The sequence below is a fragment of the Heliangelus exortis genome, chromosome 10 (assembly GCF_036169615.1).
Source record: "Heliangelus exortis chromosome 10, bHelExo1.hap1, whole genome shotgun sequence".
Classification (NCBI taxonomy): Eukaryota; Metazoa; Chordata; class Aves; order Apodiformes; family Trochilidae; genus Heliangelus; species Heliangelus exortis.
The window spans coordinates 10,191,094-10,216,438 of record NC_092431.1 but is presented as its reverse complement, the minus strand read 5'-3'; the positions used below and the strand labels follow the sequence as shown (position 1 = coordinate 10,216,438).

Genomic DNA, 25,345 nt, shown 5'->3' with positions numbered 1-25,345 from the left:
TGTGGTGGGTTATTTTTTTTTTTTTTTTTTTACACAATGCACTTGGCCTTCTGCCAACATATGAGCACTTGAGATTGATACTAATGAAAGAAATATTAATGCACCATAGCATGTCAATTATCTTGAAAAGGTCCCCAGCAACTGTTTATCACTTAAATTTCACATCTTATATCCAGGGACCAAATTGTGTTACATGTTAGAATAGTTCTGCCAGATTTGACCCATCATTAACTTTCATTTGTTGATAATTTGAACAAGGATTTTTATTTAAGTTATGCATCTTTGTCATCATTTGATGAGAATGTCCTGAATTGCTGTGTTGTCTTAGATGACTGATGCTCTTTCACAGCTGAGACTCCACTGTATTCTAAAATGCCTTTGAGGGTGTAACCCTGAAAAAAACTGAGGGCAGGGACTATATTTGCTGACCTTGTTTGAGAGGGTGGGAGCCCGCTGAAGGCACTTGTGGTGGATGCAGAGTGAGATGGTTACATTTCTCAAGTACCACGCTAAACAAACACCTGAATGGGTGGTTTTATGGTGGTTCTGCTTCAGGGAACTGTGGTACTTTCCAGGAGTTCTTTTCTGCTTCCCTGAACTTATAAAGCAGAAGGACAGGGATATTCTGGCTGGCTGTGTTTAGAAGAGCACTGTTGTGTTGTGCTGTAGCCTCAGTTATGGTGCCATCACAAATGTGTAAATGTCAAGTCGCCTGCAGTACCTGGTGTTAACATCCCTAGACACTAAGTGCATCAGGTCCTATTGTTATATTGGTTTAAAAGCACCCTGATTCATTAGTGGTATGTGAAAAAAACCACCACAAATAATGCATCAGTTTTCTTGCTTTGTAGTAAGTCGAGTAATGCTGACAATCACTGTCTGAGCACTTCTTTTGTCTAACAGCAGTATGAAGATTTCTGATACATGCATCTTTTTAGTAAGTGCTTTCAGAGTTTCTTAACAGGGTAATATTTTATGCATTGTGTTTAAGTTATTCTGGAGCCCGTCTCAGTTTTAATTGAAATATTTTGTATATTTTTGCATCTTAGTTTATTGCTTTTCAGTGTTAGTATCTCACCTACTTAATTGCATTTAGAATTGTGCTTCATGTTTGGATTTGTCATCAGAACAAATGTGAGAATTGTAAAAAACTGACAACAGGAAAATAACAACAAAAAACAAACAACCCCCCATCCTGATAAAAATATTTTCCTCCCACTCTCTGCAAGAGTTAAAAAAAAACCCCAAAACATTAGGCAGTGTGTGTGTATTGCAAAATTCTGCAATAGTGTATAGCATGAGGTGGTGTATAGCAGGAGGCACTGTTTTGGTATTGTTTTGAGAATGCAGACACTCCTTTAGTCCATGTATGTCTGTGAAACTGAGAGGATGTTAAATGCCAGGGATCTCTGTTACCAGCTTATAAAACTGTTAAATTTGATCCAGTAATGGGATCCCAGACTGATGACGGCTTTGATTTTTTCCCACTGAACCTGGATGGCATCTCAGTTGCGCAGTTGGATTTGTAACACCACATGGTCCAGACGGTTGTGGTCAGAGTGAAACCTGTACAGCTCTGCTCTGCCCTGGCTGGCAGTGTGTTCACCCACACCTGGGGCTCTGCAACACACACCTATTGGTGTGAGGCTGTTGCTCTGCCCCTTTGCCCACCTTAGGTAAGGGAACTTTGACTGCTGGAGCTGTGTAGCAGTGAAAAGGCTCTGACTGCCTTCAGGTGCCTGTGACCAGGGTTGCCTTGGTCCACAGTTCCCACAGGGGGAAGGTTTTCCTGCAGACCCTGGGCACCACTCTCTCTCTGTACTTGCTTTCCCCTCATCTCTGGTCAGACCCCACAGCACAAGAGTGTATTGGCCAGCAGCCTGTGGCTCTGTCCTCTTGGGAGACTTCTCCCTGGTTGCTTCTCCGAGGTCGATGCAAATCAGAAATAAGAACCTGGCTCCAAGGATTGTTGATACCGGCCCAGGCACTCTCCTTCATCATCCAGCAGCCCAAGTGTGATCTGGAGGAACGCTGTCAAATTAGCCAGGCAGTGCAGTGTGAAATTCTTGCTGGCTCCGTGCCTGATTCTGGAAGACAGATGATACCTGATCCACAGGGGTGATTGGAACAGTGCAGGCAGATAATGCCAGAGCCAACATAAAGCTTGACAATAGAAAATTAATTTTTGGTGTTTGCTTGTCAGATTCAAATGGAAGCAATGCTTTAGTGTTTTTCAGAAGCTTGAGGGGTAGTTCTGCTGTAGTGTCAAACTAAGCCTAACTCTGATTCAGCAGCTGTTTATGTAAAGCTGATAATGAAACTTTGAAAGAAAACAAGTGGTTAAATGAAGTGCTTTTGAAACCTTACCATGAGAGTTCGGCACGCAGTGAGCACTGTATCTCTTCCTAAACAGCAATTGGGCTCAGTTCATCTTATTTTTAGATTTAGAGTAAGCAGGCTGAGCCTGGCTACTAAATACTGGCCTGTATGCAGTGGCATTAAATTAAACCAACTGCAGATGAAGCATAACCAGGCACATTGCCAAATGCTTTATTTTTCTTTCTTGTTTTTTGTTGGGTTTTTTTTTCTTTTAGGAATTTTACTATTAGTCTATGGCTTGTTCCTATGTCTTTTTCTTTTCCACGGTGGGAGAAAATCACAAATAACAGCAACACAGTTTGCCATTTTAAGGGTAATGTTTGTAATCTAGCAGTGTTTTTAAATGAGTTCATAAAAGGAAGGAATGCTTGGAAATACGGCTTTCCACCAAAAGAAAAAATAAAAGGGCTTATTATACTGCTTTTTTGTGAGGAAAATCTGGTTGTAAATTGGTGCAAATTATATGCATGATTTTAGGAACTCTTTAATAGTTTTCATTGAGGTAATACTGTCTCTTCTAAATCCAGACCAACTTCAGTGAAGCATTGTTTCGACAGATGGTAATTTTACACTCTGCAGAAGTTGCTAGAAAATCATCTCCAAAATAGATGTCCAGAGCAGATAATTTTTTTAAGGCTTCTTCTTTACAAAACTAGTTTATTTTCTAGGCTGAAACTACAGCTACTATGAGAATACTGTATTAAGGATATGAACTGGTCTTAAAAGATTATTCCTTTTCATGGTGCAGTGTACTATTGCAAAGGTACAATTGTTAAGGGGAGACTTCTTGCTGTAACCTATCTGGAATCGTCCTCTTAGACTACTGCTAGCTTTTTTCTCATAAAACTTACAGTGCTTTGCAGTTACCAGGTGTTACATCAGTAGAATATATAATATTATTTGAGAGTCTTTTGGTGTATAATATATAGGTATGCTGAATGGCTTGTGAGGAGATGAGTTCAAGTGTTTTCTTTTTCAAGCCACCAATATTTCCTGTTCAAAATTAAATTATCTGTTTTAGAAAAGGAGATGCAACTTGAAAAAATATATGTTTTTATGATATATTGATGTAGATTCTAATGTACAATATAATTTATCATATTCAGGTAACAGGAACTGTTCCTGTAACACTGGTGGAGTCTGTAGAGAAGGAAAAAAAAAAAAGAATCAAACCAACCAATTTTGGTTTTGTGAGAAGAATTTTAACCTGACTGTAACTGTCACTCTTATTCTTTCATCATTTAAAGCAGAAATTCATAAGTGTAATGAACATACAGTCATCCTAGTGGGTGCAAGAATTAGATGCTGAGATGAAGTATCTTTTTTTTTTTTTAATAAATACAATTACCCGTGACACCTCTGATATTTACAGAAGCATGACAGCAACAACCTCATAGTTTATTCAATCCAACTTTAATTCTATAAATGTATTCAAAATATCAGGTGCTTCTAAGTTGCTGCAGGCTTGTAGAAGATAATTTACAAAAATCTTGTGTGTGTAATAAAAGAAATTTCATCTGAGTATCAATTCAGTGGCACTCTATCACATTAAAATTCAGTCATGTTTGAAGAACTGTTTCCCATAGAAGGAATATTAGAATTAAAAATAGACTAATAAAAAAAACGAAAAAACCAAAAAAAACCCAACTATTTGCAATGAATTTTTTTGTAATGCATTTTTTCACAGCTGATGAATAACATTAGCTAGCTCATTATATGAATGGAATAAAAGTTGATTTGGAACAAATTGCTGCTGTCTAGGTCAGCAACATATCTGTCATTTAGAAAACTAGCTTTAGAACATTGGACTTAATTCTGTGAATACTCAGTATGTGTCTGGGTTCTTTGCTGAATCATCATTTCTGTGCTGGAAGTACAGGGTTGGCTTCTCCTAATTGAGTTCTCTTTGGGCTGTCAGAGTGTTGGCTGGATGGGATTCGGATTCTGGGAATCCTGTGTGCTTATACTGAGCTTTTTTTGTCGAGGGAATGTCTTGTGCAGTAGGGAACTATGTGAACTTACCTGTCCCTTCTGTGGCACAACTAATACATTAAACTCTTTTTGCCACATAGCAGCCCATGCTTCCGTGTTTCATAAAGGTCATGATTTCTGTTCCCTCTGAGCACACTGCAGAGGGTGATGGGGAAGGGTCATTTGAAGTTTATAATGAGTATTTGAGAAAGTCACCATTCAGGCTCGGAAAATGTTGCTCACGCAGCTGAACAAGTCCATGCTTGTTGCAGTTTGCTGTGGCCACTTGCTTGCAGCTGTGTTGCTTTTCTGCAGGATTTTTTTGTCTTTCTTAAACTATGTGTCCTTTTGCTCTGAAAGGTTCTGTGGTCTTCTCTGTGCATCTGTGTGCAGCTTAACAATAAAAATACGTTGTCAATGCGTTTTGTGGGTTTTAATATATTTTTTTATTAGCAGTGTTGATTAAGACAGCAATTCATAACATATTTGGCCACTTGCCTCCATTGGGGTTTCAACAATATACCATTGTTTTCTTCATAATGGGCTACTAGCCCAGACTCCTTCCACTTCTATTGCAGTAGCAGGATGGATTTGACAGAAATCTCTCTAGGCTCAAAAAGAAAAGTGACTCATCTCCTCTTGCTCATCCACTCTTGAGCATCTTAAGAAAAAGAAGCTTGTTTAATCATTTTATTATGAATGCAGGGTATAGATTGAGTCTTTTCTTTGCAGTCTGTTAAATTTTTCACTTAAATGAATGTGCTCAAAAGAGTTAACATTATCTGAAATCCCAGTGAGTGCTCATGGCAGATCCTGTCTCACTCATCCTGCTATAGTATCCTGGCTGCTCCACCTCATTGCAGTAGGAGATGTGAAAGACAAGCTGTGCATCTATAGCCCTGGTCGCTCTGGGAAACCAGGCACCCTAGCTAAAAATGGTGTCCTCTAAGTTATTAGCAGCTTTGTGTGTGAAGACAGGCATGAGAAGCTGATTTGGGAATCTCTTACTAAGAGAGGCCTTGGCAAAGAGAGACAGAGATGGCAAAGATGTAGTGGTTTTAATCCTAGCTTTTTCAGTGTGTGGAGTGCTTGATGTTGGATCCTTTCATTTTGCTAACCAAGATCTCAGTCAAGGTCAGGATTTTGTCCCACTAAATGCTTTACACATGTATGAGAGAAAGTGTTTGCTTGAAGGTCATAATGGTTTAGCAAACCAAGGAAAGCAAAGAGTGGTTTATATCTGCTCTTTTCACAGGGAGTTAAGGTGGAGGAGAGTTCCTTAAGAGGCTGTAAATTTACCATCAGAGAAACTCATCTGAATTTTCTGTGTCAGGATTTGAGCCTCCAGACCAGTTGCCCCCTTCTCCTTACTCCCTTTGACCTGGCTCCTGCTTCCCCTTTCTTTAATCTTGTTTCTTTTTGCTTGTGCAGCTGAACTGAAGTCATCCTGCTGCTGGGAGGAATGCTCTGTTGTGGGGTGAAGCTGTACTTGTCAGTGTTTTATTCACTGGTGAAACCAGCTCACAAAACTATGGAAGATTTTTCAGCTACAGCTGGATCATCTGTGGTACGAGTTGGAAAATAAAGATGGAGGTTGGGAAATGTAATAGATAAAGGCTTAACTGATCAGAATTTAAATCTTAAGTTACCGGTTTCATGTCTGGCTAGAAAAAGGAAATGTAAGAAGAAAAAAGAAGCAGTAAGTGTGGTGATTAAGTGGATCTTAGTCAGAGTAAATTATAGCATTCCTGAATGAAAGTCTTTAACAGAGAAATCATTAAATGTTAAACTCACACTATTATTTGCGTTTCATTGGGTAGACTTCCATGTGCAGAAGTATCCATTTTAATTAGTACTGAAAGGAAGTTTCGCGTACAGAGTGCTGGCTGGTAGGTATTTTTATACTCTCTCTCAGTGAACTCATTTTATATGATGATGATTTCCTCTAATTTTTAATTAACGTGTCTATCTTAGAGTTGGGGGAAATGATCAGTGTTTCATTAACTGCCTCGTTCTTGGAGATCTATGCAAATGTAATTGATATGCTTGCTACAGGGTGCTTTGTCAAAACAAGCCATCCTACCACTACCTTTCTCCCTTTGCTTTTCAGTGATACGAATTTAAGTCAAACGTATACTGCAACAACATACAGTTTGGCTTCTAAAATGACAGCATGTGATTTGCTCTGTATTTCAGTGCAATTTTCACACAGTATATAGATGGTGTATTGGGAGATCATTTATCACTGGTATATAGTGTCCTGCCCTTCCAAAGAGTGTATATAACAGTGCTTAGAAAAATAAGTTATAATGTTTCCTGCCCCTTTTGTGGAGAGAATTACTGGCTCAATTCTAAGCATAACAATTATAAATACACTTTCTAATCTGTAACAAGTACCCCTATGTTCATGATGGTTTCTATCACTGTGGGAAAAAATCCGTGGAGGCTTAAAGGACGACACGCAGTCACCGATATGGTTAAAGTGAAGTCGTTTATTAACAGTGGACACTCGCTTTATATAGAGCCTTTGTTTATATAACGATATCTTGCAGGTGGCTATATCTTGGACACAAATTCTGTTCTCACAGAACTTCTGCTGGCTACCTCATTATCCTGTTATTCTTCTTTTCTACTGCCAGTTCCCTTATCTTTTTCCTATAGCTCATCTTTCAGTAACCTTGCAACTGGGTCTCAAGGCCCTCTAACTAAAACTAAAGAGTCAGGATTGCTCACATGTCTGTTTTCTTCCAGACAGTTTCCCAACATATCACAAATTATTAAAGCCTATTATTTATGTTTATTGATGTATTTAACCATATATACAAATGAATTATAGCATCTCACTGGAAAAATTGATTAAGATGTGTGAAGGCAGGATGGTCTAGTGGTGAAGGTGGTATGATTAGGAGGCCTCAGCTCTGGTCCCAGACTGCCACTAACCTGCTTAATGTCTGTGACGAAATCATTGGATACAACTATTGATCTACTAAAGAAAGTCAATTTCAAGGAGGAAGGGACTATTATTAGTCATGCTCATTAGTAAGTAATTCCTACTAAAATTTGTATCTCTCCACTGCAGTGGTTGTCAAGCACTGAAACAGCTTGCCCAGCGAAGTGGGGGAGTCACTGACTCTCCAAGTATTTAAAAGGCTTAGGGACAAGGTTAAGTGGTGGAATGGGCAGCACTGAGTTAGCAGATGGACATGATCTTCAAGGTGGTTTCCAACCTAAATGATTTTAGGATTCTAAATATTTTTAAAGCGGTTAAGCTGTAGTTAGTGTAGCTGTAGGGTTTCCCTTGCTGTTCTGTGACAATGAGAAAGGATATAAAATTGGCAAAAGTAAAAAAGAGCTGAAATGTAGAAATATACTCAGTACTCTGTCCATGAATTATGCCATGAAACTGAGTTAGTGATTGTAAAGTCTGAGTGAAAATCCTTTCTCTGAACTTGCTTTATCTCAGAAGAAGCAAGATTTTTTACTGTCTGCTTAGCATAGTGAGAAGAGCTATCTGCAACAGCAGGAATAGAGCTCATACATTATAAATTATTGAAGTATGTTTTTATGCAGCAATTATTAAATGGAGAATAAAATCTTTGCATTATTTACAAAATGGTGAAAGTGGTCATGGTAATAAAATATACTGGGTTTCCTCTGAAGTTTTTGGACTCAGAAATTTGATCAAGAAATCTTCTGTCCTAAAATACAATATTTACATGAGAGATTAAGGAACATGAAATGAATTTAAAAAAATAATTCCTGTGACATACAGGTGCAGAATACTTGAGGTTGGAATGGACATTGAGAGGTCATCTGGTCCATCTTCCTGCTCAAAATAGGGCTTATATCAAAAATGAGATGAAGTTGTTTAGGATCTGGTCCAGTCATGTTCTGAGGTCTCCAAGGATAGAAATTCCTTAGCCTTGCTGAGTGACCTCTTCTAGTACTTACATCCTCTCATAGTGAAAATATTTTCCCTTCTGTATCCCACTGGAATTTACAATTCAGCTTGTCGTTTTTCTTCTCTTGTTCTGAGATTCTGGGAAGAACGTGTCTCCTTAGGAAATGCCTTACTCTTCTTCACTAGACAATGGAAGCTCCCTTACTTTTTCATACCTGTCATGTACTTCAGCTCTGTGAATCCTGTGCTGGACTGTGAATCCTCAACTGCACACACTCCAGTCTGTCAATCTTTCTTGCAGCAGGATCCCAAAAATGGGCACTGTGTTCCGAATATTGTATGTAGTGGTAGACAGGGAGTTGCTGAATGCTAAATCTCAGTGGCAGCATTCCCACAACCAAATGGATGTAAGGATGCTTAGTTTATATGTTGAAGTTGCCATGAAGAGCTGAATAGCTTTGCCTTTGCAGCTTGTGTTCCAGTTCTGAGGGGAAAAATAAAAATTAAAATAAAATTAAAAAACAAATAGATAGGAGAGAAACCCAGTTTGAAAGAAGAGAGGATGATAGAGAGTGGTTGGTCGTAATGGTGATATTAAGTAAAAATCTTAGGCTTTATTTTCCTGGAGAGGTGATGAAGAAGTGAGTTGTGGAGAGATGAGTGAGATTTTCTCTGTTGATGTGAGCAAGCACTTAGGGAGCCCTCAAGCAAACTGAAACACTGGAGCCACTTCAGTGCTGAGCATGATGAAATGCAGTGAACAGTTCTCTTCAACTGTTTCCCGGTCTTCAATTAGGAACGTAAGCCATTGAGCTAGGAGAGTAAAATGTATTTTTCCTGGTAGGCTTTTTAATGTTGGGTAAATATGGCAGTCAGAACACATGGTGTTTCCTTAAAAGCTGTGAATTCACATGATGGCTTAGTGCTGAAAAAAGGATCTTGGGTGTTTACAGTCCAAGGCAGGACTGTTGGCTACAGAAGTCAGAATTTTTTTTCCACCAGCTAGAATAGTTTGTTTGGGGCAAGTGCCAGAAAAAAAAAATTAAAAATCTCCCTTGGGGAAGCAGTGAGGATTTTTAATTCACAATTTTGTGAAAACTCATTACTTCAGTTTCTAGGCTTTGGTTCCGAATCCAATGCTGTATTTTCAATCACTGGTATGGACAAGGATTTGAATTTTGCTGTAAAGTTCGTACATGGTACAAATACTATTAAAATAATGAAGGATGTTGCAAGGACAATTTGAAATGGCTGATGAGATGATGAAGTTCTAGCAAAATAATTTTTAATACAGCCAGATGAAGAGCAATACATCAGGAAAAAAAAGATATAAGGCTGTGAAACTATAAGGCTGCTTTGGGAAGTAACAACTCAGAACCTAGTGAAAGGTTATTGGAGGTGACTTCACATTTACTTAAGCTGAATTGATGGAGCAAAAAAGGCTCAAGAGGTTTGTACTTGATGCTGCAATTCCTACCTGTATTTGTGATCCAAACTACGAAGATTGTGGGGTTTTTTCCCTTCCTTGTCTCTGGCTGCCTATTTTTGCTTTACAAACTTGCTCTTTCTTCTGAAGAAAATCAGTTGGATTCTACTGTCAGTTATCCTGAGGAAGCAGAGACTAGTTAGAATAGTTATTGCTAGAGGTGTAGGCTAAACAAGAGGAGACAGATTGAAAACAGATCTTTGGAGACTGAGAAATGAATAATGTCTGGGCTTGGAAAGTTCTTGTATTCTTGGGGAGAACCCAGTGGTGTGGATGACAAAATGCTGGGGTTTTTTGTGTGTATTAGCATTCATTTAATCCCCCCTCTGCTTGCCATAATGTTATCAGGCATTCTTGCCCGGTGATCTTTCCCTTTTAGGGAAAGCAGAACAAAATGTTTAATATTAGTCTCCAGCAGCACTATGCTGGCTTATCCCAGAATCACTGTTCATGGAAACTTGATGAGTGTCCTGTAAGCTGTCTGGGGGCTTTCTGTAAAGGGTGTGTCAGGTACAAGTCTGCCTCTGGTACCTACTGGTGTTCAGATCTGGTGCCCTCACTTCAGAAATGTGTTCACTTCTGCAGGACATACTCTGAAGACAGGGGCTGAGAAGTGGATGAAGGGGTCCACAAAAAATTATCCATTTGTTGGAAAATGAGCTTTATGAGGTGAGTTGTAGAGAGGTCTATCATTAATCTTATCAAAGAGAAAGGGTCAAGAGATAATGTGATTGCTGTATGGAAGTACTTATATAGGGAGAATATGTTTGTCAGCATGGGCCTTTTAATCTCCTATACAAGAACATGACAAGGTCCCATAGCTGAAGGTCGAAGGTAGACAAATTTAATCTAGAAACATGTCACCAAACCTGTCTGACTCTATGAACACTGAGACTCCTTCGTAGAAGATGTAGGAGTTTCATGATTTTTATAAATGTAGATAGCTGTATTTTGAATTATGAGCTTTAGATATGTTTCTGAGTTACATGCATTTGGGTCCAGAAGAGATGGTAGAGAGGGATCTGGACAGGAAGGAGCAGGTTATCCCTTCTAGCTTCTGAGTTAGCATCTGAGATGTATTCACCTTATTCCTTTAATTCAAGGGCCACGTGAGTGTTGTAATTGGACTGTTCACAATGTCTGGAAGTCTCAAGTGAGACTGTAATTATCTGACACTTCAGATCAATCTGCCGGAGGTTAGGAGAGAAGCCTTTTCCTCCTGGACATGTTCTTGGCTGTAGCTGCAGTCCCATCTGCCTGAGAGCACATCCCAAAACGTTTGTATTCCTTCAGGGAATTTTCATCCACAGCCTTGGATGAAACAGTGTCTGAGATAAAAGATGCAAAGAGCCTACATCTTTTCCTTACTGCCTCTTTATAAATAAAGCCTTTTTAGGAAATTTGATTGTGCTTTTTCCTTTGAGGGCCATTTCTGCTGCCCAGAATTGTTGCTGTCTCCTTGCTCCATTGAGAAACCATCTTCTCCTTACTCCTTTGTCACAGACAAACATTGTGATTATGGGATTTCATCCCTGTCCTCCCATCCCATTATAAGAGAAAGGCATCAAATTAATTATTTAGAATAAATCAGAATTTCATGCCTCTTTCTAACACCTGAACCTTCAGGATCATGGTATCTTGCACAAAATGCAAATAGCTTTAGGTAATAGGGTGAGTTAGGCTACAGGTACATCTTCAGAGGAAGAACCTGCCTACATTTCAGTGAATATAAAAGCTAAACTACAAAATGCCTTACAAGCTCTCTGAACTGCCTATGTACAGAAATAATTCACTTTGCTGTAAAAAGGTGTGTCTGCTGGGAAGCAAAGTGTTTGATTTCAGTAAAAATGTGTATTAAAGAATTACCTTGCTTACCTAGCCTTTACCCATTTGGGTTCATTATGAATTTAGTCAGGAAACATTTAGCTTTTGTGATCATTATCTGCCATTACCTGCTATGAGGAGTTATATTTTGCTGTAATGAACATTACTGAAATAGAGGTTTTAGTTGCAATTTCTTCAAGAAATATCTATTTCCATGGATTTGCAGCTCAATTCTAGTTTTCTGGATAAGAAGTATTTAGTTATAGGCTGTTACTTAATTTTTTATTTCTGAATTTTTCCTTAGGTATTGAAAGTAAAATTTTAAACAGTATCATCTTCTGAAACTCTAAAACAAACAGGTTGTCTTAGGGTCTTACTGTTTTGTTTTGTTTTGTTCTCCCTTTTTAAATTTTATCCATCCTCCTACCCTTCTTCTAGCTGAAGTGGGATGGATCCTCTCCTCTGTCAGTGTGAAACAACCATGACAAATTCAGCAAAGCTGAATTGTAATTAATAATTAAAGACAGATCCAGAAGAATGTATCTGTAATGTGTTGATTTGTGGGGGGGAGGAGTATCTAAGTAGCTTTTTTTTAATTTTTTTTTTTTTTTTTTTTTTTTTTTTTTTAATAAGAGACTCAGCAGGTAGACTTGGTTTTAGACACAAATCGATTTTACAAACTTCAGCTTCCTATTAGTCATTGCTCTACTCCTGGGTATGGTGTGTTAGGTATTGAGTTTGCAATCTCTCAGTCTTAGCTCTCAGTAGCTAGTCATGCACAGCCACAAATTCTTGGTATTCTTTGCTGTGAGAAAATAATAAAGGAAGGAGAACCCTAGGTTCTCCTAGGGTTCTCCAGCATACTGAAACCAAAACAAAGATTTGCCTTCTGTGATCAGAGCCTGCACATTTCCCTGAGCTATTTCTCTTAAGGCACTGAGAAGTGAGTGTTTCTTAGGGACTGATAGTTCTCCAAATAGCTTAACCCACTGAGAAAATGGACACTGTTTGAGTTGGATAGGAACCAAAGAACTGAACTGACATGTTTGATCATCTGTTTTCCCCTTCCTGGTTGATGCATTTCTCTGGCAGCTCATTTACTGCCCTTTCATCTTATTCATGGGGAATTCATATTATTTCCAGGTATTGGATGATTCTTATTGTTAACTGTAGTCCTCTGTCCTTTACATCCGTACTCTGGACCTCCTCTTTCTTTCGTTCAAAATTGTTTTCATCATTGTTCTGCTATGCCTTAGTGCAAGTTAGTGCAAGTTATTACGAGTGGTACGTGTTGTGTCTTTTCTCATAGCAGTGCACTTCAGGCTGTGTCGTGATTTTGGGGAAGGGAGAGGAAAGCCACAAAAAATATTACTTCAGGTAAATTGGTGTCTATTTGTTGTCACAGAGATTAAGGGAAGCTTTCACCTTCTCTGGAACAGGAAATACCAAGGGAACTTAATTTCTTTCCCTGTTGATAGGGAATCAATGTCTTGAAATTGCATATGTTTCTGTGAGAATAGGTAGGAAATCTCTGGAGTGATTTGATGTCTCCCAGCACTAAATTTAAACATCTGTAACAAAGAGCATTCTGATCTGTATTTTTCCTATATTGTGTGCAAGAGTTTTCTTTGGGATGCCATCTGCACATTTGACTGTTGAAAGTCAAAAGTCAAATATTAGCTGAATAAACTTTTGCTTATATTCTTTCTTTTTTTTTTCTTTTTTTTTTTTTTCTGACATTGTTCTCCCTGAAATGTCACTGTTCTCCAATGGGAAAAAAAGAGCTCATCGAAGAATTGGCAGGGAAAGACATGATATAAGATTCTCCACCACCCCAAATCTTGCCCCAAATCATGATCAGCTTTTGACATGCTTCTGTGCTTCTGCCTTCAGGAGGTGGCTGAGTTATCTTGAATTGATGTTTTATTCATTTTATTGTGTCTCCAAAATAAATTTCTACAGGCTATTTCTGGGGCTGGATTGGAAGCATCTTTTCCCTTCTACTTGCTATTGAAAAACACAGGTGTACTGCCCTATCTGAGAATATAATGGGATTGGAAGAGGTTGGAATATTCTATCTATGCTGATGAAAACTTTTTTTGTTTTTTCCACAGTGGAAAAATTAAAAGAATTGAATGAAATTTTAGATGTGTGGGATTATATATTTTTCCTGTGGCCTGTAATCCTGTAAAATTGTTGCAAGGTACAGTATTTTTCTAAAACCAAGCATATGTATGTGGTCATGGATTTTAATAACAGATCTGAGGTAATTTCTATAGTCTACCTCTGTTCATTTTTTCTTCTACATTGTGAGTGAAGTTGTACTTGAAGGAAGTTATGTATTTACACAGACCGTCATATGTGTAAGCTCCCACTAGGGGATGAAAAAGCTTGCACCATTAGGTATAGCCCTAAGTTTGAGTAGTCTCATGTCCTTTATAACTCGACATTTTAAGTCATAAATGTGGTTTTTGTCAAAAATACAGTGGTGGTGTTTTTCCTGTGCACAGAATGTATAAGAATTTTGCAAATACTGTTTGTATAAAAATTGGACTGTTTCTTTCATGATTTTCTTTTAATAAGTTTAGAATGGGTTTAATCCACATTCCGATTGGCTTTAATAGACTTTGGGTCAGCCCCAAAATAGATGTATGGGTATGGAAGGATATGGAGGGGGCAAGAAAACCATCCATTTGCTAACATCAAGCTGAAAGTTTGCCATTGGGTTTGGGCTGCATATTCTTCACTCTTTCTGTCGTGGCATTGCTTAACCCCCCAAACTCAAAAGAAACAATTTGCAAGAGTTAAAAGGTTCAGATTTTTCTTTCTTTTGTAATAAGGTAATTTCTATAAGAAAAATACTATTGACTTGTAAACAAAGAAGGCTATGCTGTAAATTTCAGAAATAGAATCTAAATAGAGAGGCATTTACAACAAATACACAGAACTTATTTCTAATTAGGACTGGAAAATAAATAGCAGCTCTAGAGAGATGCTCAACATAATGAAGGACAACAGTAAAGGTTAAGTACACTGTACATAAGCTTTAACTCTTAAACAGTATTAGGTTCTGTAATAAAGTACTGTGGTGTAAAATGCATCATAGTCATACATGCCATTTTTTTAAGAAATGAAGTGGGTTTTCTAATACTTAGAAAAAGTAGTCTGCTGCACCTTCTGATTTGATACATGGTTGTGTAAGTTTATTCTGACTCTTTCCTCACATTTTCATATATTCCTTGGAGGAAAGCTGTGTAAGGGGAAAATCAAATTTTTCCATATTGAAAATGTTGACTTTTTGGCAGAGCTTACAGTACATGGCAGATAGGATATCTGTAGTATGGAATCACATGCTTTGGATCTCCTGGTTCTGCAAAGTGCAGGTACGTTTTATGCATTTTCTGCAAAATGCTGGTGTAGTCAATGGAATTAAATTCAGATGGTGGCCAGTCACAAATGGTGTTCCCCAGGGCTCAGTACTGGGGCCTGTCCTGTTCAATTTCTTCATTAATGATTTAGATGAGGGGTTGAGGGCTTACTCAGTAAGTTTGCAGATGACACCAAGCTGGCTGGGAGTGTTGATCTGCTCAAGGGTGGGAAGGCTCATTACAGACCTGGGGATGAGTAGCTGGAAAGCTGCCAGGCAGAAAAGAACGTGTGAGTGCTGGTTGACGTGGGAGCCCACTGAATATGAGCCAGCAGTGTGCCCAGGAGGCCAAGAAGGCCAACAGCATTGTGGCTTATATCAGGAATAGTGTGGCCAGCAGCAGGAGAAGAGAAGCAGTCATGCTTGATTGCCTCAAGTCTTGTGTTGTTCTGGGCCCCTCACTACAGGACAGACATTGAGCTGCTGGAGTGAGTTCAGAGAAGGGCAACCAAGCTGGTGAAGGGTCTGGAAAACAAGTCCTGTGGGGACAGGATGAGGGAATTGGGAATGTTCAGTTGGGAGAAGAGGAGGCAGAGAGGAGGCGTTATTGCTCTCTCCAGCAACTTCAAAGGAGGTTGCAGGGAGGTGGGTGTTGGCCTCTTCTCCCAAGTGAATAATTATAGGGCTAGAGGGAATGGCCTGAAGTTGCACCAGGAGAGGTGTAGGTTAGATCTGAGGAAGAATTTCTTTATTGAGGGAATTGTTCGGCATTGGAATGGGCTGCCCAGGGAGGTATCCTTGGAGGTATTTAAAAACTGTGTAGATGAAGCATTTCAGGACATGCTCTTGTGGAAGATACAGGTATTGATATATAAATATTTTATTGGGGGTGGGAGGTGGTGTTGACAGTTGGACATGGTATTCTTAGAGGTTCTTTCCAACCGTGACAATTCTGTGCTTGCTCTAAGTGATGGGTACCAGTGTTAGGGTAAGTGGTCTTGAACAGATGCATGGCTAGAAAAGAAGATCCTTAAGGTTAGTGGCACACAGTATTTGTCATATCTGCTGATCTACTTCTCAGTTTGTCCTCTTTTTACATTTTCTGCTCTGCCTGGGCTTCTTCTGCAACTCATATAAGCACAGATTCATCCAGTTTTTCTGAGATGGTCAAGCTGGAAGTGTAGGTTCTCAGCATGATAAACCAATATGGAAAAGAAGTACCTTCAAATGAATATTCTGATCTAGATAGGCAAAAGTGATCTCCAGAGGCATCTGTCTCTGTCCCTAGGGCATCCCAAAGGGTGGGATAAATCTCTGTCTTTATTTCACAACTGTAAAATGGTACTGATACCTTATACTAAGGGGATGTGAGAAGCCTGAAGTTTCTGTGTTTTTAGAGAAAAAAATTTAAGATGGTTTAAATGTTAGAGAGAACGGTTCAGAAGTGTTCTAACTCGGAATTAAAAATATTTATCTTCAAAATCTTGTGCTGCTGAACTGTTGTGATTACTTTAACATTTATGAAGACAGAAAGGAGTAGTTCTTGTAACATGAAGGAAGAAGTTCTTAGCATATTTCTAAAACAATCTGGGATCACAGAGGAGGGATCAAGCATGAGAAACGTCAGTCTTTAAGGGGGAGAATTTCACATTAAGAGTTTGTTACTGAAACTACTTTGTAGTCCTACCTACAGCCTGCCAAATGCTGACTTAAAAAAACTGTCTCTAAAGATTCTGTTGAATGCCTAAACCTTTTCTGGAATAAAGAAATATAGACCTCATTTATCAGGGTCCACAATCTTTTCCTGCTTGTATCTGCTTGATCTGAAGGTCATTTAAAATGTATTAGTGGTTTAAGATTGGAATGCAAGGCTAATTTGAAACCAGGCTCTGATTGTGTTAATATTCTTCATAGTGGTTAAACTAAAGAAAGGTTCCATGTGACAGGACACCATTAGCTAGGGATCCAAAATGATTTCTTGGTGAAATAGCAGTTTCTTTTCACAGATAATGCTGTATAATTCCATTTGCTTTGATAGCCCCATGGCTTTTTAAAGTAATGAACACCTAGGACAGAACTGAGTGAGGAAATACACAAAGCTGGCAAAAACTCAGGTCTTCCAGATTGGAAACCTCCTGGTTTGGCTTTGGACTGAATGTGGAGAACTCTCCAGCACTCCCTTGGCCCCTTCCAATGTTTTCTCTGACATATTTGGCCTCTCTACAATTTTTCCAACTGCTCCCAAGCCCTTTCTAGTAGCCTCCTAACCCAGTTGGGTGTTCTGTCAGCTTCTTTAAACCCTTTCCATTGGCACAGATATGAAGTTCTGCTGTTTCAGGGATAATGCTGAAGATAAATGTGCTTTCATCCTTCTGCCTCTCAAAGGTAGTCATTTCCAGTATTTTTACAGTAGCTCAATTCTGTTAATGTCATTTGAGGAGTTCCAAATTTATTCTGAATGGAGTTGCAGGGAGCAGACATGCTTGGCATTTGAGTGGGAATGGTCCCTTTACACACCATACTGTGGGTACTATGTTGGCACTTCTGTCAAAATCTATATCCTACAAGATAAGTAGGAATGAAACAGTTAAAATTAAGAGCAGATATAGAGAGACAAACTTCTTCCCAGGAAAAGGATGAGAAGGGGATGGCATTGGGCCTACTCTGTCCAGGTGTGAAGCTACAGAACAAATGGTCCATGCTTGGAGAGGCACCAAAGCCCACCCCACAGGGAGGATGATCATGCTGGGGAATTTAGAGGGCTTTTTTTAGGCAGTACTTGAAGTAACAATCCTAGATCTGTTTTGTGCTGTTCTTGTTTTACTTGGCAAATCCATGGCTGGTTTTTTTCCCCCCCCCCTCTCTAATTTTGTGTTTATATCATGGTTCAGACCTGATTTTGCCTTTTGAAACTAGGGGTGTTAAAGTACCCTTAAGCATGTTAGAGTCATTCAATAGAACACGCACATTCTATATCACAGAAGGTGTGAAACAAGTTTTGCATCTGCCTCTTTGATGTTTCTGGTCTTCTGACTAAAATATTAATTAGCATCACTCTGTCACTATAATTTAACTGCCTTAATCTTCAGTGTGTTTGTCCTGGCCGTAAGCATTTCAGGTAGAAGTGTCTTGTTTACCCTTTTTATGCTTCTCACTTTAAAAAAATAATTTAAGGTAACTACAATAATCAGAAATAGTTCAGTCCTTATTCATTGTAAGTCCATATTCATCAAAAACATGGTGACTCTTTCGTTGGAGAAGTGAAGACTCCAGGGAGACCTCATAGTGGCCTTCCAGTACCTGAAGGGTGCCTACCAGAAAGCTGGGGAGGGGCTTTTTAAAAGGGCATGTAGTGATAGCTTTAAACTGGAATGGGAGATTTAGATTAAACACTAGGAAGAAATTCTTCACTGTGAGGGTGGTGAAACACTGGCTCAGGTTCCCCAGGGAGTTTGCAGATGCCTCATCCCTGGAAGCGTTTGAGGCCAGGTTGGATGGGACTTTGAGCAATCTGGTCTAGTAGGAGGTGCCCCAGCCCATGCAGAGAGATTGGAACCAGGTAATCTTTAAAGTCCCTTCCAACCAAAACCATTTTATGATTCTAAGATGATTTTTTGGCTGATGCTGATGAAGCATCAAGGTTCTTGCTCCTATATACAGCCATATAAAGCCTCTTTGTGATAGGCTATTATATTTTATTTGAACACCATCAGCCATTCTCAGAGATATTTAAATGTCATTTTGAGGTTTGTGTAGGTTGATACAACCTCTAATAATTATGATGTTATCTGGTACAATGATGCTTAAACCTATGGCTCTGGTGGAGACAGAGCAGCTATGAGGGAGAGTAACCCATATGAGCATATCTGCCAACACCCTGGTGTCAAATCAATGATTTTCCCAGCTTGTGGCACCCTCTTCAGATGCTTCCATATGTCTTCCATAATAGTTTCTTTTTTTTTTTTTTTTAAATAGAGTGTAATTATTTTTATATGGTAAAAAAAAAGCTCTGGCTATGAAAAAGGATTGAGTGATGCATCTTGGAAGCTCACTTTCAATTTTTATCTTTTACTATTGAGCAGTACCACAGCAGACAGATTTGAAATGTTTCACAAACAGCATTTACAATTTCATCTTTCTTTTCTGTTAGTGAATCCTATCCATAATACTGGATTCCTGAAGTGTCCAGTTAAGAGTAAAGATATTTTTCTTATGTTGTCTTTGGATGTCAGCTCTTCTTCCCTCTTATATTTTCATGGGAATGGAAAGGAATTCAGACATGATGTTTGCTTCTGCAGGAAGGATTGCTAATTCAATTTAGAATACATTATTAGAGGAGATAAGTAAAGCTAGTCTATATTTCAAAAAAGTTGACAATTAGGAGTCAAGCCAAGCAAGGAAAAAATATTCTTGCTTCATGCTTTGGAAATTTATTCTTTTGGCATGTTTGCAGATGTGGTTTTAAGAGCTTATCAAATGCTGTGTTAAATATGTAGACCTAAAAAATACTCTGGTTGTGTAGAAGAATGCAGTAGCAGAGAACTGGAGACTTTTGTATCAGAGATGACTGTTTCAGACTTCGAAAAAGAACTAAGTTTAATCAAAGGAATAGTTTTGATAAGCAATAAGTTTTGAAGCAGTTAGACACTGCTTCCCAAGCTGAAGATTTAATACAGAATTTTGGGCCCTGTCATTCACTGTGGCCTTCAAATTGAGTTTTCATTTTCTTGAATGAATTCTGCATTGTGCAGCATGCCCAGAGGTGCCATCTTCCCATTATAGAAATGAGGAGCAACATGAATTTGTTAAGAGTAGCAGCAATTCAGAGTGGCTGACTGTATTTTACATATGCTTGGGGTTTTTGAAGATATTAGAACATCATAAGTTAAACGCAGTGTTTTCCACTGCCTGTTACTATAATTGGGAAATGAACACCACTCTATCCTTGCCTCCATGAACGAGCCTTGAGGTGGATTTTCTCCTCCCTTCCCCATAGTGGGGCAGAAGCTTGATTGATACTGGCTGGGCCACCAGCCCCACCTGGAATCCTGTGGTTATCCAAGCAGCCAACTGCTAAAAACTGAAGTAACTGCCCAGCTGCCTGAGCTGCGAATTGCTGACTGCTGGCAAATGTATTTGGGAAGCAGCTTTCTTTATATGTTCCCTCATTATACTTTTGTATATTTTGTTTGCCATCATTCAAGACAGGTTATTATTTAGAAGGACCTGAGGTATGAAGTGGTATGGCCACTCCAGCCACATGGATATAATCTGCTTGCACTGAAAATCTGACATCAGGTGCTGATGATGTGAAGACCTCTTTTTTCTGAACTTGGACTGGAGGCTCCTGAAAGCAGTAGGTTGTCTTTTTGTTCTGTGTTTGTACAGCACCAACAGAATATAATCCTGTTGCTTGCTAGAGAGTGGATTAAATATATTGGTTATCTTAAAGTTACTCTTCTGTATAAATGTTTGCAGGGTTAATGTGTAAAGTACTGTATTCAAAATGGTTTTGAATTCGGAAGCAATCACAGCCACCTTCAAGACTGTGCACTTACTCAGCTCTTGTGGATAGAAATACCTCTTAAAATAGGAATTGAGCCATTATTGTGTCTTGCCTTGAATTATGATTAAATTCACTGTACAGAATTACTACTAATGCTTAAGACAAATGCACTGATCCCAGTCAGTGACTTCATACACAGTAAGTTCTCTCTTCTCCTGATACAATTTAGTTGGAAGAACTATAAATCTAACTCTTTAAGTCTCTCATGTTAAGTATGGGTTGCTTTTCTGAACTTTATTACCAGAGAGGAGTAGAAACTTATCCAGTGAATACTTTATAGCTTAAGTAATGGTCTAAATGTCTCCTTTTTCACCGTTCATCATGACTACAACAAAGTAAACCTAAATGCTTGTTTTCTGTTTCCATTTCTCTCAGTGAAAACAAATTATGAAATTGTTAATAGAACAGTTGGTTGTTGACAGTTGGTCTGTATAATAAACTTGTGGTAATCCATCTTGATACTAATAATTTCTTGTATATTACTTTCCTCTAGGCACCTTTGTTTTAAATAATGTAAAAGCTATTGTTTACCCAAGCCTGAGGACTGAAGAGCCTGATTCTTCAAAAGTGGAAATGACTTGAGAGATTGAAACAGTAGGTGGTTGTGTATAATTTCTCAGGGAATTTATGAGTTGTCAAGAACATTTTGGAAGTACAGGAGGCAGTGGTGAGTAGTAGCCTGTTCCTAGTGCATCTTGATCTCCTTGAAATAGTTACAGTTTATTAGCTCAAAAGGTGAGTTAGTCTGTGTTCTTGAGCAAAACAGCAGCTTGTGTTCCAGTCATGCAGAGTATTAAATGCCTGTTCAAGTGACTGTCATAAACACTTCTCTTGATTTCAGTGGGTTCATTCACATGAATTAAATTAAGCATATGCTAAAAAGTTTGCAGGAACTTGAGTCTGTCTGAGCAGTATTTTTTCCTCATATCTCTGGCTGCCCAGAAGTAATTACTGTGTGCTCTCACCTTCTAATAAACTTGGGAAAACAAAAAAACTTTCAATTATGCATTTGAACATATGAGTCTTGCTATTAAACTTCTGAATAGATGCCAAAAAATAATAATTGCTTCAAACCACAAAGGATTGGGGTCAAATAAACCTTAATTCTTAAGAATATCTCTGTAGATAGAAAAACAGATATTTCTGTTAACAATGGTCTGTGAAAGAAAATACCACATCGGGAGCATAGGAGGGGAAGATTTTTTTGCCCTAAGTCAATGTTTATCAAAAAGAAAAGAATCTTAGAAAATCCTTTGTAGAAAAGGAAATAAAAACCAACACACCGAAGATAATATATAAACACCAGGGAAAGTGAGTGGTCGGGAATTTATTCTCACCCCTCTTAGCTGACATCGTTATGAAAAGACAGGGTTAAAATGGGCTTCTTTAAGGGAAGAATTTTATTAGGAAATTATTAAAAGCACATTGTATATCTTAAAGTGAAGTTTTGCTCTTTTGGGTCCATCCTTGCTTGAAAGCATTCTCAGAAGAGTGCAAGAGAAATAAAGAAGGAAAAAATGTAGATAATTTTAAGTTTCATTATTCATGGACAACAATATCTGTGGAATTTTCTTTTTGTTTTACATGTCTGTCATTCAGTGAAAACCCAGTGCACTACTGAAGATAGGTCTACATCTCTAAAGGATTTTTGGGTCAGAAACTGCTTCTATTTTTTGAAGAACAATTTTGAGCTATAAAAGTCCACAACAGAGAAAAACCACCGAGGCAGTAACTAAGTTATGGAAGGAAGGGGATGTCAGATGTCATGGGAGAATCAAAATTCTCTTTCTGAACTCCTCTATCCATTAAAAGGTAGGGAAGGGTGAAAAAATAGAGGTAAAGAAATTTCCAAAGTTCAAGTGGTCTCCTAGCTTAGACAAATTGATCAGTATTACTTCCACTGAAATTTTATTTCCAGTGCATATTGCTCATGAATTGGAATCCTAAGGGATTTTTTTCCCACACCTTGGCCCATAAGGAGAGATGACAATTCCTCATAAAACAGGAGACTGGATAGACTATAAGTTCTTGAGGTAACCCTATAAATCCATCTTTAAATAATCTGATGAGTCCCACTCCCCTCCATTGTCCACATTTATTCTAGCTATTCAATAGAAACACAAAAGACCTAAATTTATTTTAGCTGTCTAAGACCAATGGTAGTGTGACTTGATTGACAATCACACACTCAATTGTTGCTCAGTTGCTGTTGTTCTTTAGGCCTCTCTCCATTTACAGGGCATCCAAATGTTTTCACTAGAACAGCCACGTGTATGAACCTTTGGCTTCCATCTAGCCTATAAAATGCTTGGAGCTGTGGAGTCCCATTGAACTGAAATTAGTGAAACAGGGCTCCATGCTTACAAATCACACACAGAATCCAGAGTATCTGAAGACCTTCACATTTTTTCTGCAAAATTCTTCCTGTTCTTTGGATCCAGTTATTAATTAAGAAACACTCTTCTAGTTAGCAGGATGATTGTTTAGTCTGAAAAATTGTTTACAGTCTAGTGGACAATTCTGTGAAACCTGTTAAATAGCTAACCTATTTTTCAGATATTGGGATGAAATCTGCTGGCATAGTTGAAACAGTGCTCAGCCCTCTGGCAGCCTGATACTTCTTAGGTTGTGACAGGAATCTGCTAAGAGTGTTTAAGAATTCAAAGATGGCTCACTATGGCTTTTCTTTTTCCCTACTTAGTAATTTTCCTTAATTCTGAAATGCAAAACAATGTATTTTAATTCTTAAATTAATTTACCAGATTGGAAAATATAATCTCACAAGTTGGAATGGACCCATCAGGCTCATCAAGTCCAATTCCTGTCCCAGTGTAGGACACCCCAAGAATCACACCATGTGCCTGAGGGCATCATCCAAACGCTGCTTAAACTCAGGCAGGCTTGGTGCTGTAACTACTTCCCTGGGGAGCCTGTTCCACTGCTCAACAACCCTCTGGGCAAAAAACTTTTTCCTAATATCTAACCTAAACTTCCCCCAGTACATCTTCCTACCATTCCCTCGTGTCCCTTGAGTCACCAGAGAGAAGAGGTCAGGACCTGTTCCTCCTCCTTCCCTAGTGAGGAAGCAGTAAGCTGTGATGAGGTCTCCCCTCAGTCTCCTCCAGGCTGAACAGACCAAGTGCCTCTATCTGCTCCTTGTATGGCTTTCCATCTAAACCCTTCACCAACCTTGCAGCGTTCCTTTGGACACGTGTTCTTTTTGTCACCCAAAACTGCACACAGTACTCAGGATGGGGCTGCACTAGTGCAGAGTGAAGTGAGACAATTCCTGCATCTAAGACATTTATGAACACAGGAAAGAGAACTGGTCCTAACATGGATCCCTGTGGGACCTTGCTAGTGACCAGTCACCAGTCTGATGTGACCCCATTTACTATGATCCTTTGATCTTGACCCAGCTGGATGCTGGACATTTTATTTAGAAAGATACTGTGAGAGACAGTATCAAAGACCTTTCTGAAATCCAGAAAGATTACATCAGCTGGCTTCCCTTGGTCAGCTAGATGGGTTACTTTGTCAGACAAAGAAATCAAGTGAGTTTTTCTCAGACCTGTGATTAAGAACCGATTCTGCAGGTAACTAAAACATCTACTATATCAGGCTACTCCCCGGTGCAGTTTGCAATTAGCTGGAAGCCATTCACTGTTGTGTGGAACAACAGTAGCTTTCTGATTTGGTGTGTGCATCCCTTAGATCAACTACAGCTACCAAGCAGTACAGTGAGCTTACCCCTTTGTTACTGGAAGCTGTTAAAGATTAAGAGAGGTGCTAAGTCACTGAAGTGGCTTATCTGGGAGGTGCTGTGTTGATGGTCCTAGAAAGGTTAAATTCAGCCCAAAACAGGATCTTCAACCAAACAGGATCTTCTGTATATGATAACTCTTTTCTGGGGGGTAATGAAACATTGGACATACCGTGTGTCAGTGACTCCCAAGTGCATTGCTGAAAATCATCTGAAATTAAGAAGTTGTGAGGTATATAGGGACAAAAAATGTGTTACTAAGTTTAAGATTCAGTATCTGGTTCTGTATGAATGTAAGGAAACAAATATAGTCTTTTATATCTTTTGATAAATGCTTTTTTTTGTTCATATGCCAAATATAAATTCTTGTATCTCTTAGAAAAAGCTCCAAGGTCAATAATCATGGCTGAAATTCAGTTCAATTCAATTCTTCAGAAAAGCACAGTCTGAAAGTTTTTTCTTAATAGGTGGAGCCAATAGATGTTCCCAGTAGTGAAACTTTTTTCTTTTTTTTTCCTTAATTGCAAGCACCAGCAGAAAGCTGTAGTTAAGACACTGACAATAGAATAAATAGCTGACTTGATGGAACATGCTTGGGTTGTAGCCAGGAATCTCATCAGTAGATACACTGTCCTTTGGGAAATGGTTCTTTCTGTTGGCTTTGTAAGTCTTGTAGTAACCTTTTTTCTTTTTTTTTTTTTTTCCTTGATTGCTTTATTTTAAGCCAAACCTTTATTTTTATAAATCATCAGTTCCAACAAAGTGGTCAAGTAGCTTGTGACTCTTTAGAGAACAGGAGAAATTAATACTATTTACGAATTATGGGTTGGTTCTGCTTTTACTTGTATCAATATACAACCAGCAAAACGTGTTGTGCATTTATTACATTTAGATAACCCTGAATGAGACTGGTATTATAGTTCAGTTCTGCAAAATGTTGTGTTATTTCCAAAATGTCATGTACCTAACACCCATAGTCTGGAATTCTGTTCTCTCACAAGCTCCAGCATGCAGAGAGTGTGGCATAAATATATCATCAGCAGATTAATTATGTGAATAACCAAAGTGAATGCCTACAGTTTCTGTAT

At 38.6% G+C, this 25,345-nt stretch overlaps 1 protein-coding gene across 4 annotated transcripts in view; it reads left to right on the top strand.

The window, feature by feature from the left end:
• Positions 1-25,345, top strand: part of SORCS2 (sortilin related VPS10 domain containing receptor 2) — a 530,032-nt gene that overhangs the window by 150,231 nt on the left and 354,456 nt on the right. The gene's annotated exons all lie outside the window — the stretch shown is intronic.